This window comes from Syngnathus acus, chromosome 15, assembly GCF_901709675.1.
Source record: "Syngnathus acus chromosome 15, fSynAcu1.2, whole genome shotgun sequence".
Taxonomy (NCBI): domain Eukaryota; kingdom Metazoa; phylum Chordata; class Actinopteri; order Syngnathiformes; family Syngnathidae; genus Syngnathus; species Syngnathus acus.
Window position 1 is genome coordinate 2273596 of NC_051100.1, and position 14507 is coordinate 2288102.

The 14507-nt window shown below is 38.4% G+C and overlaps 1 protein-coding gene across 10 annotated transcripts in view; it reads left to right on the plus strand.

Moving 5' to 3' along the window:
- Positions 1-958: 958 nt before the first annotated feature.
- Positions 959-14507, plus strand: part of arhgef33 (Rho guanine nucleotide exchange factor (GEF) 33) — a 54061-nt gene continuing 40512 nt past the window's right edge. For 3 of the 10 annotated variants that reach the window (XM_037272030.1, XM_037272033.1, XM_037272031.1), the window contains exons 1-2: positions 962-1235; positions 5768-5827. The gene's annotated coding sequence lies outside the window, so the exon portion shown is untranslated. Of the gene's footprint in view, positions 1236-5767; positions 5828-14507 lie in introns of all 10 variants that reach the window. The other 7 variants (XM_037272024.1, XM_037272025.1, XM_037272020.1 and 4 more) reach the window with 4 other exon arrangements.

The window sequence follows — 14507 nt, forward strand, 5'->3', positions numbered from 1 at the left end:
CCAGTGCTTTTTTGAATTTGAATTGAAACTTATCATTCCACCCGATTCTTGACTGTGACAGATTTCAGTGCACTGTATTTCAAACTCCAATTTTCAAAATGTAAAAAAAAAAACCTGCGTAATTCCTGTCAAGGGTGTCACCACATCTGCACTTCTGCTCACCTTGCGGGACGTCACCACAGTGCAGTTACTTCATTTTACAGTCTATTCCGGGAACTCTTGCCAGGTAATTTTAACATTCTAGTTCGAAATAGAGAAGTGTCACTACGCTTCTATGAAGAACTAGAGAGTGATGGCGCCTTTTTTGTCTTATCCGGCACCACTTCTTTGACTTCCTCTGTGAACATAAAAATGAAGTCGGTGCTCCGGGGTGCGAGTCTAATTTTAATATTATTTGCATATCGAGAGGAAGTTAAGATAAGAGCACAAGTACGCGTACATACACTCACCCCCGAGTGGCAGTTTTACGGTGTGCAACAGGGTTTACAACTTTGCCCCATTTTTTTTTTTCTTTCTGTTACTGTATTGCATATATGTTACTTACAGTATTTTGGAGTGGTCACACACCTTAAAACCTGAAGACCACCCAAAAGATACACACGCACGCACACACACACACACACAAATACAGGTTTTTGTATACTCAATTGCATATGATGCTTTTAGAGTTTCCAGTTTTCGGGTGGTAGATGACCTTAAAATCCTAACGACCATTCAAAATACTACAATAAAACAGCTTTAGTCATATTGACTAAGTGTGTACTTCAGTTTATTATTGACACATTTCTCCAAACTGTTTTACATATGATACTTTTACAACTCATACTCAGTCACTTATATAAAAACACCCCAAAATGATATATAAATATACGTCGTATGTATACAGCCATTCGGGTCACATGATTGTAGACGGTCCAATGATTACATGTCTCCCTCCATTCATCGTGGGTGGAGGACCGTGTGGGCGTGAGACCAGAAGTTGATAGAAGTTAAATTCTGGAGCTGCGTCACTGTGGATGGCTTTTGGCTGAGAGACGTTTGGAGCAAGACTTTCTGCAGGCAGAAAAACGATTGCAATGTGGTATAGGCGCGGTTTATTTTTGGCATGCATGGCATTCGTTGAAAAAGAAAAAAGATCCCTCAGTGCTAAAGTTGACAGAAAATTCGTGTTTGCATGTGGCGTTGTTTAAAGAAAGCAAAATCAAGAAAGTTTGGCGCCCTTCTGCTGATGACAGGTAAGCTCACTTTTGAAATAAATTTAAAGTAAGTGTGTGAGTGTGTGACATGACAAGAAAGTGTGTGTGTGTGAGTGAAACAGTTGGCCTTCCTCTTCCCTTTTTCTTCGTTCGAAACTTTCAATTCATTGAATCTAAAATTTCCGGATGGAGTGAAGTCAGCACAGCTGATCTGCTCTCCTTCCTCTTCTATACTGGGAGTGACGTCACTGCGCCTGCAGCGCGGAATCTTAATTGTGACATTCCGCAAATGTATTCATTTATTTTTGTGTACTTACCACCTGCATATAAAGTAGGATTGCGTTTGCGAATGCTTCGTGCAAATATGATACGCGTAATTAAAGCAGAACGGGAGTGTAAACTTAGAAGTTCGAAACCGCTTTAAGGCAGGAAGTCAGTCGCAGTTAAAGATGCTGCGTTCAGGCGTCGCCGGAAAATATATCAACCAAGTGAAAAACTGAAGTAGGAGTTTGTTTGAGATTGTTGCAAAACGAAGAGTCGCGTATTAAGTGCTAACAAATAATAGCAGAAACTCGTGGACAAAATGAGTTATTGTAAGCTACTAATTGCTTTACATTTGAGTAAAACCACTTTATTATGTGAAAGAGATGTCATTGCTTGACTGGCCAAATCTGAACAGATTCTTAACTGTGGGTCGCACAAACTCAGAATAATTGAACAATTTTTGTTGATATTGTTTACATATTACAAGAGCACACATTTGTACCAAAGGATCACACAGATGGGGGAAAAAGTAGAATATAACTGTTTCTTTTTACAACAGATATATTTAATTGGATTTAAAAAAAAAAAATCATTTTAATTCATCTATCCATGTTCTGTACAGCTTGTCCCCACTTCGATTAGGGGACAATGGAGCCTTTGAGAACCTCCTGATCAAGATTCTTTTCAAGGCCATCAGTGTAGTTTTTCATGTGGCAAAACACCAAAGGAATGTGACGATATCAGTCTTTCAAGGCCTATCAGGAACTTTTCTCCACATGTTAGATGAGCTTTGAAGCTTCCTGCACCTCAGGATGTGTATTTGTGTGTTGGGACAATCCACAGAGGGACTGGATGTTGATTACAGACAAAGATCACATTCCAGAAACATTGTTAGCTTCTTTGAAGACTACATTGTCCATTGATGTGAAATGTTGCTTGTCCGTGCAGGTTTCTTTCACAAGCACAATGAATACATGTTTGGGTCACCATGACTACATCATGCGGTGTGCAACTCAAACCAGCCACAGCTTCTTTGTAATTATGTCTATAAGTGCCATGTGATTGAAAGGCTACCAGTCCAGGCTGCTTCCTGCTTCTTCTCTGTGGAGCTCTCCTCACCAGCACAATGAATACCTCGTCCACTGTGTCATGTCAAGTAAAAGCTAACGTAGTGATTGTCACGAAGCTGGTAGTGATTAATATTGGATTTATTCATCTCATCTTGGTGTGTCTTTCACTTTTCCGATTGTACTTGAACTCATCCTTCTCCAGAAGACTGCAAAATGTCAGAGTGGTGCGAATTTTGAAATGACAGATGCATCACGTGGGCTTTCCCTGGCCCCTTTTGCTCCATTCATGTGGCTTACACACACACACGTTAACCGGATGTGTGTGTACGTAATTAAAAATAGTTTATTGAAACAGTATTGTTCTGACGTGCGTGTGCATGTCAGCAGTTTCCTGGTTGTGCTCCTTGGCGGGCTCAAACTTCCTCTTGATATCTGTGTGCCGCCGACACTGAGGCGTAGTGTTGATGATTTGACACCAGTTATCGTTAAGAAGTTTGGTCACAGTCAGTTGTAGTATGCAGAATTAGCTGCTTTGTTTATTGACAGTTTCCAAAGAAAAACATTCAGTTTAGTTTATTTGTGTTTGCAAGCGTCTTTTTAAAGCTGTTCTATGGTTGGGTTTGCAGTGTTAGCATTAGCAGTTAGTTTGGCCTTGAGGCTACCAAAACAAACTGCAGGCATCGCTCCGTGACGGCAAATATGAGCACATTTACGAGTTAACGTCAAGCAGTTTCTTATTATGTTAAACATCTTGACTCTTATGTCAGCGACGGTGATGTGTCAATCACATTTCATAATTTTCCTATCTTACATGTGCAATTTTGGCTCGTAGTTTATCACGCCTTTATTAGGGTGTCAAATATGCTCGGGAACAATATTGGCCAGGACGCATTATGCTGAAGGCATGAGTTAATATTTGCATTTAGCACACAAGCATATCAAAAGTTTCAAAAGTTGTCTAACGTGGAATATATGTACAAACACACATATGTCGATGACATCTCTGCCCCCCCCCCCCCCCAGCAAACCGGGATCTAAAAACCAGCCTAAACATGATTCTCATGTGAATGTTACAAAATGTATGTTATACGGGTTTACATTTAGATATTAAAGTACTAATTTTCTTATTCAAATTGATACGGTACACTAAAACCAGTGTGGCTTACACATTCTTCTTCAAAAGTTCAGCAGTATCGCCACCTAGCGGCAAAATAGGAAGATGACGTCCTTTCCCGAGCCTTGCGTTACATAAATACTCTGCCGCCATCTGCTGTACAAATTAAAAACTACATTTAAAAAAAAACACCAACCTCAACGCTGCCATCTGTTGTGCAAATGAAAAACTACATCTTTAAAAAAAAAAAAAAACTAATTTCAAGAGAATTACACATATAAATTAAATAATTTTTGTTTTTAAATGAATTGAATGAGCTCATTTTTTTACACTCTAGTGTAACAAATTTAAGGTATGTACACTTGTATGAGTGATACCGAACAATTGTTGTTTTTTGAGTATCAATTGAGGCCAAAGCAAAGTTAGTCATGTAATTTTCGCACATTTGTTTCACCAGACTGCTATGTGCGCAGCAGTATTGATTTCCCGCACTTTTCATGTTACATCTTTGAAGTCCCGCCGACCTAATAGGCGCTATTGACTAGCGGAAGCCGCGGGCTGCATGTATTGATTGGTTATGGTGTGTAAAGCGAAGACTATGGGAGGTTGGTGAGAATCTGGCACGGTTTGGTTCACACGCAGCATGTGTTTGTGTACTTTACTACCGATAGGTGCGTTCACTGTCACCACGGGTTATTTTATAACATGTTTACCAGGGCCACAGGGCAAACACCTGCAGTTGTTATATTGATATTTATGTGAAATAAATCCATGTTATGACTCACTGAATCGACAAAAACTTTGGTGGTCAAAATCAGAACACACATGACTACTCTGTTACTCGCATGATTCATATAGACCACACATGGAGATAACAAAAGTTCACACAGATGCTGGTCAACATTGCAACGTGATGTGTGTGGTCTAATAAGAAACACAAAAGGCCCTTTCTCCATGTGACCTGGAGACTGAGAGTGTTTAGACTATGGAGGATGTGAGTCAAATCCTTTTGAGTCTGACTCATGATCACACAGACTGCTCAGAAAAAAATGTCAGGAAGGGTTCAGGAGATGGGAGTCAAATTCATTGGTGCCTTAAATTGAAAGTAACCTGATTTTCTGATCATAATTCTTACAGGCATTCATTATTTATCCTCTGTGAAGAATACAATTATTGTGGCTCACTGAGGACTTTTGACCAGTGACATTTATTGCTGTCTGTATTATACTGCCCCCCGTGGCCAACGAGCCTCATGATATCCATTATATTGAAGCAAAAACAAAAAAGTGGAAACAATGATTTCATTTCCTTTCATTCTGTTTTCTTATAAATTGACTATGAAATTTTATTTTTGACACATTTTGTTTGTTTTTCGAGTGGCGGCGTCGGAACGCATGAATGGCATTTTCATTTATTTCACTGGAGAAAAACTGGAAGTGTTTGAACTCTGCTGGTTAGATACAAGGAACACTTCCGCAACATGCCGGGGTAACATGACTCTACTTATGTACTTGTGATTATGCCATGGCTCCTCTCTGTGGTCCTTTGTGATAACAATGTAGAGTAGGTATAAAAAGTCAATGTGTAAAGAAACGGCTTCCCAGCATGCATTGCGTTTCCATAATATGGCATGTGAACTGAAACCTCCATTTCATCCCCAGAGATGGACAATGTCTCCTGAGATTTCTGGGAAAAGGGAAGCTTCTTTGCTCTCTTTTTTTTCTTCTCATGACACATGTGCACACTCACAAGCTCAGAAGTCATAAGTCGAAAATGGGGTGGGGTGGCTGTGGGGGGTGTTGCGTTTCTGACTTGATGACTCAAATCAAACCGCACTGCTCATTCGCTTCATTCTTTCCGCTTCTCATCTTCAGGCTTTCTCCATTATTTCCCTTCTCTTCTCTGTTTTAGCCATGAGCTCATTCCCTGCCTTTTTGCTCTCCAAACCTCTGGGAGACTCATCGTGTGTGTGTGTGTGAGAGTGTGTGTGTGTGTGTGTGTGTGTGTGTGTGTGTGTGCATGTGTGATGTTGATGCGATGTATGCGTGGGAAGCTGACTCGCCTCCATTGGAGTGATTAAAACATTCCTACTCACTCTTCTTTTTCCCTTTCGACTCTCTCAGGCTTTAGTGAGACTCCTCCACTCAAGAAGAAGAAGCGAAAAAGATGAAGAAGCGCAAACGGTGAGTGAAAATCATCCGAAAATCAATTTTTTGTCTAAACTTTGATGTGGAATGATATCTGGAGGTTGTTTGGTGGTCTGTCTGGGTTCAATTTGGCAATGCTGCTGCAGTTTGGTAGGAGTGTAATTCTGAAAAAGGTGAAGTTGTGTTTTGGGGGATGAGGTCAAGTGATTAGTGATGTCATTAGGGCTACTTGTTGATGTCTCCATTCTCTAGATGTAGTTAAAGTTGTTTGTTGGAACGGTGCTAGCTTGATGCTAAGCAATAATGTGAAAATCCATATATGAGCTAATGTAACATGAATGTGACTACTCATGTGCTGTGATGGACTGGCGACCAGTCCAGGGTCCAGACGAGTCCACGTGGATAGGTTTTAGTCTAAAACTGTTCCCAGGTGGCTGCGACGTCATTCGATCAAAGATAAATTATTGCAAAATGTTGCAGATCTGGGCATGTGGCGCATGCAGCCAACACAAGTTGATCCACTCATTTGTAAGCAAAGAGGTCAACGCTAGCTGAGCTGGGTAACAAGGATGGGAGGGGCCACATAGAGAGGGACACCAGACACGATTACTAACCAGCGTCTCTGAATATGGCAAAATATGTGCCGGACGGTGAAAATCCAAGTATACCGGTCTATCCAAATGCATTCGGATGAGGTGGTGCTGCCGGGTTTTGCACAAACTCTGCGTGGGTGGAGCCGTGTGGGAGGGCCATGACACAAATGACTCAGTGGCCTGTGTTGCCGAGTAGTTTGAGTAGCACACACACCCGCAACCCCTCATTTTACAGAATACCGGTGACATCACTTGAAAACCTCATCCTGCACTGGAGGCGGCACCACAATGACAAGTTGACCCCAACTACTACTGAATACCACTATAGAATAAATATATTTCCATATATATTTATATAAATACATGATTTCTTCTTTTCTCATTCTGTGCTATTTGGTGTTCAAATATTTGAAATAGTCAATTTACTCTAGTTTTAAAATATTTTATGATTTATCTACAGTATTTGAAACAAGTCATATTTATGTATATTTTTGTATATTCTGAATTCAAGACAAAGAAATTGTTGAATAATGAATCCCATGAAGGAAGGTACTAAATGGCTTTGATTAGATGCTTGCGTGGGCACGTGTGTTCTGTTGTACTTTTTCTTTTTCCTCATACACACACACACACACACACGCAGGCACACTTATGACTGTGCTGTTGACTCAAATGACTAAGTCACTCATATTTTCTCTCACATCCTCTTGTCGTCTTATTTCCCTGCTTCCTATATGCACTTGGTGAAGCCGCTTGAGAGACATCAAGAAAAATGATAGATACTTTATTTATCCATGAGGGAAATACTTTTGGTGGTCTCTAAAAGGAAATCGCAAGGCAAAGCAAACTTGTTGTATTATTATTATTTATTATTATTATAACATCGTGGCAGCTTTGGTCAACACAACATGAATAATATACATCCAAATATTTTTGACTCCTGCCTTAATTGACATTTTCCCCCCACAAATATTTTCAATAGGGTTAGCTTCACAGCCTCTATGTACTTTGTTGCTAACCGAAACAGCAGGACTACATTTCCTTTTTGTGTTGTGGACCATTCTCTGTCTCTTCCGTGTCAAGCGCCAACGTTTTGGTAGTCTACCACTGCTGTGGGTCCCCCGCAACTTGCCAAAAGTGACTTGGTACGGTTGAGTTATTTTGCTAGTCTTGACAACTTTTGCCTTGTCGAGATGATTCTGATTGAGAATGTGATTGTTGTTGTGCTAATTATGCAAGCGGGAAAAGTGTAATCATCGTCATTTTCGAATAAAAAATTAAGCAGAAGTCAGCCGCAGCTTGTTTCCCGACAAGTTGGGTGCAGCATCATTTCACTGAGGAACAAACTCAAGCCACCGCAGAGGCTGCCAGTAATGTGACGTCATGATACGCCGCGTGTTGTTGCAGTAGTAGTTCCTCTTTATGCCACGAGAGGGCGACTCGTCCCCATAATTTCAGCGTTGAAAGTCTTGTTCTTTCATCATTGTCAGTTCTTTCCCCTTATATACACAGTATATATCTCTTTGTGAAATATAAATTTATTATTTATTCAGCACAATCTTAACCACTGAATTGTCTTAATTGAGTTTTCTATGTTTTATCTCATTTTTATGCAAAAACAATCTCACTTTAATGCGAATGATCAACAATATACTCCGCAGGAATTAATCACAATGTGGCCTAAGATAGATCTGTTTAAAAAAAAAAAAAAAAAAAAAAAAAAAAAGAAAAGGTTAATGTTAAGGCTGCTTTTTTTTTTCTTTTTTTTGTAAAAGTCAATTGGTTATTTTCACTTTAAGTCAAATGTGAAGTCGTCAAAAATAAAACAATATAATGTTTTGAAGTACTAAATGAAATGTATTCATAATCTTCAAAATCTTCAATACATTGATATTGAATATTGTAGTTATTGACTCCTAAACGACTCTTTTGATCTGATATCACATCGCAGCTTATAAAATCCGTCCATGAATTTGTTGTGAGCTTTATGAAGTATGTTTTAATATTTACCTCTTTCAGTTTGTTGGCCTGCAGAGAACACACACAAAAGACACTGTATATGATCATCATATATATTCCGATTTGGTATGTTTAGGAAACATCGCGCGACTATTAAACTATTTCCGACGTTTTTTTTTTGTTTTGTTTTTTTACGGATGGCCTAATTATTGCTCCCCCCCCCCCCCCACCCAACGCGTCTCAATTTTGTTCGACAAATGACCGTTCAAAATAACCATGCATCATACTTAATTTTCTTTCTTTTACCAGTCACACTTTTAACCTTTAAAATCGTCTTTAAGAACAGTCGTGTTATTATTTTTTATTTTTATTTCCAACGACCTCACGTTTGATTAGAGAGGAAAACAAATTAAATAACGTTTACAAACCATTCTGTGTTAATAATTACACGAAGCAGGGGAAATGAGGTCGAACGCGTCTATTAAAAAAACGCACCGTTCGCATATAACTAAGATTTAAATAACGAACTACTTATAAAACATCAAGGGTTGTTCGTTAAAGGCGTAAATATTTAAAAGAAAAAGAATTCATTTGGTATTTTTTCATACAATTACCGTGAATGTTTATGTGGGATGAAATGCGCATTTTTGCTTTTAAACACTCAGAAGGGCTAAGTTGGCATATTTTTAATGCTCACCAATGCCATTATAGCGAACATTTATTAATTTATTAATATTACTTAATAAGTACGCGTGCGTTAAATGGGTAGAAACCCCGCGCATGTCACGTCGTAAAAAAAGTGAAAAAAAATCCTAATAAACGTCAGAAACGAACAACCAAAAACATTATTATAAATGTCAAGAATTACAAAAATTAGAATGTATCCCTGTCTCATTTACAATAAACCTATAAACGCTTATTTTGCACCATTTACCCCCCCCCCCCCCAAATTATAACTTACCTTATCAAGGTATAAATGTTTAAGAGTTACGTCTTTTCATACAGGAGAGGCAGAGTTGTTAAATAACAAAACATCGTCAAATACAAGTCCCCACAGCTCATGAATAGGAAACCGTTCATCATTACAGTAGTGATGATAATGTCACATAAACTTCCTGTGTGTGATTATGGTACGGAATAGGGCTGAAATTTTCTTTTGGGGTTTCACTTTCTCACTCAAGAAAAGACGTATTGCCATAATATATATATATGTTAATAAATGATCTACTGTACATGGGTTAAGTACTCAAATATTGACTTTGTACTAAAATATTTGACTACTAACTCTTTAACTGCATATGTACACGTAATATCACATTGGTTGCTTGTAAAAGTGTCACATTCACTTATGAATATGATGCAAGTATTTTTTGAAGTGTATTAATATTCACCTTCCAGTTCAAGTCGGCATGCAGAGAACTTAAAAAAACATCAACATTATCAATATAGTCCCCTCTGTCTGTATATTATTTTTAACATGATATATTATGGAGAGTCCAAAAATGTGGACAGAAAAAAAAAGAGGAAGGACACCTGCTCTGAACAAAAAAGGCCTCAAAACCGTATGGCCGAATTTTAAACTGACACTTTTTTTTTTTTTTTTTTAGGCCAAAAAAACCACATAGAGTTGACAGAGTTTTGCTTTATTAAAGCAAATATGGCTGCCTATATTGGAATAAGTTTGATTTCCATAAAAAACAAATCTAGATCATTGTTACTGTATATGGCCAGTTTTTCTTTCTGGTAGGGTGTAGAAATATGCTCAATCAATTATTGGTGAGGTTACAGAGCCGTGAACAAAAATGACGTTATACTTTTTATTAAACAACATTATGAGATGCTTATCACACATTAAAAAAAACTACATTTACATTCAAATGAGAAAATGACATGCTGCATTTCAACGGGGTTACTCAATAAATACATTTATTTTCACAAATATACACTATGATTTAATAGTTTTTCTTCTTTTTCAGCACTTTATTTCATTTCAGTGCATATTATTTTTTTGTATGATTCCTTCAGCTAAGAAGGACTTAGCTACTAAATAAAAAAGTTCTGCGGGGTTCTGGAAAGTTGAAAGCTATTAAAATGTTTTAGTGGAATTCTTGTGTGTATTCGCAAATTTGCTTGAGGGAAATATAAATTTTATTTACATAAGAAAATGTTGAGACTCCCATGCCAGAAAAGAAATGGTAAGTGGAGGTTATACGAGATGTTAAAAACACAAATTTCCTTCAATAATGATTGGAACAAGTGGCATTATATTAAAAATTTTGTTATTGTTTTTTTTTTTTTTTGTTGGGTAACATTAAGGATAAAATGCCATTTTTTAGGCTATTCCAATGTACTTTAGACAAAGTGGTAGCCTCTTAGCGAGTCTGCTCATTGTGTTTGTGTATTATCGTTCTGCTGACTTAATGAAGCTTCAGCCCTCATTTGGAAAGTTTTCCTTGGTCCCAAGATGCCACAAGTTGGCGCCAAAGCAATATTTTTATAATAGACATGACATGAGTTTTCCATCAAAACACCAAGGAACGATCCCCCCATATTTGCAAATTGCTTACAAATACTTCACTGGATACGATTATCAGGACTAACTGAATACGTCCATATTTTTTTTGAACGACACTCCTGTTTTTATTACCAGGCAAGCCTGACGTTTGCGTTTTGTTTGTAAAAAAAAAAAAAGATGGTCACGCTGCCATAGCAGCCATTTGGGGATACGATGCAAATGAACGATTATATTAGTATTTTCTCGCACGCATCACTTCTCTGTACACCTCGCAAATGATGTTTGACCATATCTCATAAGTGTCTAAATCAGATGCAACCCCCTGTTGAATTATTTTTAGCGCAGCTCTTGCAGATTAGCACATGTTGTCTTCTGATAACCTTTTGATTGAAGTAAAAGCTGATATCAGCACCAACCGTACAGTTGGTTGCCACGGCAATGAACTGACTCACTCGGTTTGACATGACGGTGAGAATCTTGAAACTATAAAACTGCATGCCACCAGTGTCCTTTTTTTTTCTTTCCTTTCTTTAAAGGGCTGCTAACTGTGTTCAAAGGGGAGCTTGAAACGGTCCTTTCGGAGGGGCGTAGGCGAAGCCATCGTTTCAGGAGTGTGTATGTGGGGGGGCTGAAAGAGTTCAGAGTAAGCCAACATTTATGGGCTAATGGTCATCTACTCAGCTTCTCCAAAGACCTTAACAATCAAGTCTTCATATTCTGGTTGCGATAAAACACAATGACAGTAAAGCACAGATAATACCTGTAAATACATAATAAATAAACAAAGACTAGATAAAAGAATAAATAGAAAGACTGCCCTGTTTGTTTGTGTTGCGGTTCCACGTACGTGTTGTCGCGTTTGTTTATAACTACCGTAACATCTACGCTAATTCCCGTTAGCCTGTCTATGGCTTTTTCCATTATATGTTAGCATTAAGCAAGTTGACAAATTGATAAACGGGGGTCCCATCTAAGTAGAAGAGAATTTGAGAATGGAAACAAAAGAATTATTTAGGATTCCAGCGTGCCGTGTCACATAACTCTTGCGTCATTTACTGTAGCGATTATTAAGAGAAGTTGTCTGAGACATCATAAAGAGACGAGGGATGGTCCCAATTAAAGCTGCCCGTAGTCACACTTCCTAAAAAAAAAAAAAAAACTTGCTTGGCAGAGTTTGCGAGTGCTGGCGAGAAGACGATGCAGCTGCTCCATCGGGACAGGCCGTCCTGCCGTCATCTGATGCCAAAACCAAACTTGTGAATCTCAACATCCTCAACATCTGGACTATTGGACCCCCCCCCCCCTCAGCCTAGCAACTAGTCGCTGGATGTGATTAAGATATTTCAAATGAAAACATGTATTAATACTTTGACTCCTGCCTCAAGTGTAATTTTTGTCACATCACTAATTTGAAGTGTTTATATGCTCAATAACAATGTCAGATTTTAGTACGCCGTTTATTTGATTGAATAATAGCCAGCAGCCAAGATTGTTTACGTGTCTCTACAGAGGGAAGGAGACACAATTTCGCACAAAACAATCTTATAGGTATATTGCAGTGTAAGTTACCCCAGTTTTTAATACTCATGCTAAATCAAATCCTAACTATCACTCGGTATGTTCAATATCACCTTTTACAAACCGCTACCAGTATAATCACTAAATTCTTAAGCAGTCACCGATGCCAAGGACTGATACCGCACGTACGTTTGACGCATAAAATTTCCCCTAAAACAATGACGGATGATTTTTGAAAAATATCTTTATCTCCCAACATACCAAATGTTCCTTCAATTTGCATAAAATAAAGGTTAATTTTATATTCTTTTAACTTTAAATTTCTAGTTCCTGATTGGAGGACGGTTGATACTAGTACCGGTCAACGTTACATGAATCGCTTTTACATTACATTTATGGTTGGATTCTTTTTCATAATGACCTTTTTATATTTGTGGTTTTTCTTTTTAGTGGTAGACTGTAGGAGGACTGTTGTTATGCTACAGCACTCCTACATACAAACATGCACGTACAGACGCACGAGAAAACAAAAGTGTTCCTGACAGTTGCTTCACCTCCCACACCGACCAGACAAACTCACACATGCGTCATTTCGCATAGACACACAAGACACACACATCTGCAGGTCTGTTTGACGGTTTGAAGTCATCTCCACCTAGAATTGGTAATAAACAGCTTTTTTTTTTTTTTTAAGAAGAATTCTACGCCCTCTGCCAAACTACCGCTTGGTACAATTTATACTCAAGTCAAAGCAACATTTTGGCAGAACAATGGATTCAATTTCGTATCTCAAGGCACCGCTGTAATTCCGACCTGACGAAAATAAATACGTGGATAAGAGCATCTTTAAGGGGTTTAATATTTTGCCAAGTTCCACCACAATGCTTTTGTTTGGTTCTCGGGATCGTCACTGCGGTTGTTTGACTGCGACTTACGGTTGCAAACAGGAAATGGTTTCCTGATACAAAGCCCACACACACACACACACCCTGCTCCTCGGTTAATTTGAGCCCAGTTTCCCAGTTTCCGCCGAAACGATCTTTGGTATTTTGGGAGTTTTATGTTGTGGTGATATGCTGAAGCATGGGAAACATGATTAGGTTTGGCAGCAACTACTGACCTCTGACCTGATTGCCTAAACGGGTTGCCGAGGTGCACCAGAGTTGATAACCGGCCATCCATTATTTTTTGTGTCTTAGCAGTTATGTTGTGACGTAATGTCATCAGAATTTGTTTAGTCACTAACTGGTTGATTTGGGCCTGACCTGTTTGCTGCCTAGATAGGCTGCAGATGTACATCTCATCTATTTGACCTTTTATATTTTGAGAGTTTTATGTTGCAGCTCTGTTGTTGGTTTTTTTATACTGTGATTAAGTATGGCAACAACCCAGAGGTTCGCGCTGATGGCCAAAAGCACACACACACGAGTCGATTTGCAGCAGCAAAAGCATACACATGGCAACAGAGATATAAATTTGAAATATTTGACAGAAATTAAATATACTAATTGAATGGATGACCTACTTTTTTAATTCAATTAATTTTAACTGTGATATATATTTTTTTATTAATATTTGATTTTGCCCGTTTCTTGAAACACGATTTACCTGCGTCTTCTTTTTTTTTCTTTTTGAAAGGGAGTGACTGTATTCAGTTTTTTGTCATTATTTCCCCTTCAACACAGAGAAATGTCAAGTCATATCGGGCTTTTCTTGGCTTCCTTTTTCTACCTTTTGAAACCCGATCACACCGGTCGGTGTCTTTCCTCCGGGGTTGTTGTCTTTAAGTGGCAGAACAAAGAACTTCTGCACTTCCCACATATTCTTCTGAATTTCTCTGCTGTTGAATCATTCTTTGTGGCTGTGTGTGGCGTTGGCTATTATGTCGTGTAAAAATGTTACAGCTCCTTTCTGATGCGACTGATTTTTGTGGTGTGCAAATAGTCCCGTCGGCCTCTTTGTTTGTGTGCCGCAGCACGAGTCCGCGTGAAACAAATAATCATTTAAATGCTTGTGTTTGTTTGTTGTTACTTTGAGGAAAGAAAAAATATATACACTTTGCTACTAATATTGAAACTATGATTCAGACTGAGACAAGATCTTATTTGCGGTGACATAAATAATCCCCTCA